The sequence below is a fragment of the Cicer arietinum genome, chromosome 3 (assembly GCF_000331145.2).
Source record: "Cicer arietinum cultivar CDC Frontier isolate Library 1 chromosome 3, Cicar.CDCFrontier_v2.0, whole genome shotgun sequence".
NCBI lineage: Eukaryota > Viridiplantae > Streptophyta > Magnoliopsida > Fabales > Fabaceae > Cicer > Cicer arietinum.
This window is the reverse complement of record NC_021162.2, coordinates 69091968-69093665: the sequence shown is the minus strand read 5'-3', so window position 1 is coordinate 69093665 and position 1698 is coordinate 69091968.

The following is a 1698-nucleotide window of genomic DNA, read 5'->3' as shown; positions in this document are numbered from 1 at the left end:
TATATATATATATATATATATATATATATCCCTCCATAATACAATATAAACAAAATTTTGTCAAAAAATGAATACGTTTAATTCAGAATTTAGACGAAATGTATAATAACTTAAAGTTTAGGCTCAATTAAATCATTCAGTGATGACCACTTTATATAACCATTAAATGAAATAAGTCCATATATGATTCGATTAGTCATTACCTCAGTGGATCATTAACAAATCTCACACTACAACAAGTCAACAACTACGCCACAGTTCACACAACATCATACTTTGCTCAACCACATAAACTACTTCAATGGTAAAATCAAAATCAAATTAGTGATTGTCGAACAAGATAAACATAGAATAAAGGCGTTGTTGTGGTTATATAAAAAATTGAATCTCCACTCTCTTTCTCTTCATCGTAAAAGTAAAGTGATAAATAATTAATTATATTCTTTTGTTTATTTCGCTTCACTGCAACATTTTTCTTAAAATTGAACCCTTCGCCACTCAAATAGAATTTTTATTTATAGTTGTAATGTAGTTGTATATAGACACACAGACAACGGGAAGGGGTCCTTTAAATATATATTTCTTTCGTCTCAAGTTGTAAATCATTCTTTAACTTAATTAAATGTTCCAAACACTTTTTTAATCTTTTCTCTGTCAAGCTAGGTATAATTTTACTTTGTATATATTTTAAAAAGGTAATTACATCTTCAAATATTTTTTTTTGTTGCTGAAAACATCTTCAATTATTTTATCAAGATATATCGGCATCTAAATTATATTATACAACTGTTATAATAGCCAACCTATTAAAATTGATATGATTTTTATTTTTTTATTTTTTATCTAAGATTATGATTTCCTTTTATGAATGATATTATAATATTAAGTGGTAAAATATTTTTTGTGATATATCATTCAATGATCGTATACACAAATTTGTAATTAATGTGATAAGAATTATAGTTTAAAAAAAAAATCAAATGACATATTAAAATAATAAAATATTTTTGAAGATAAATGACTAATTTAATACTAAAAAATAAATAATTTGCTCAAAACTCTAAATTAACTTTAAAGATATGATTTATAAATCTTTAATCTATGTATATTGTGAATTTTGGATATAACAATGTGTATGCATATGGATTTGGATCTAGGTCGTGCAAGAGTACAAATGTCTTGGATATATGCTCAAGCCGCTTAATTATTATTGAATACTGTAATATTTAATGATGATTGATGTTTACTATAATCTTTTTAAAGGAATATTATATAAAATTAAAATTACACAATGTCAACATGATATGACATTTTGCCAAAAAACACAGTGAAAGAAACTTAAGTTCCTTAAACGTGTAGTAAGAAATGTACGTATGATAAAAAAAAAATGTTAATTCTTTAAATAAATTTTAATTATTCCGTGTCACTATTCTCTATATTATTAGTTTGCCAAAGAAAAAAGACAAGATGATCCATCAATCAAATTTTAAATAAATATAAAATAAAATATATTAGTATTATTTCTTGTATTAAGTAAAGGAGTGTATTGTATATATAAGAAGATACCAAGGGATCCAAAATACAAAATGGTGAAGGATGCAATGGTGCTAAAAGCATGATGAAGCAAAGTCGGAGAGAATTGTTAGAATTTAGAACACCTCAACACCCATCTTTGGGCACAAATAATTGGGGAGGTGC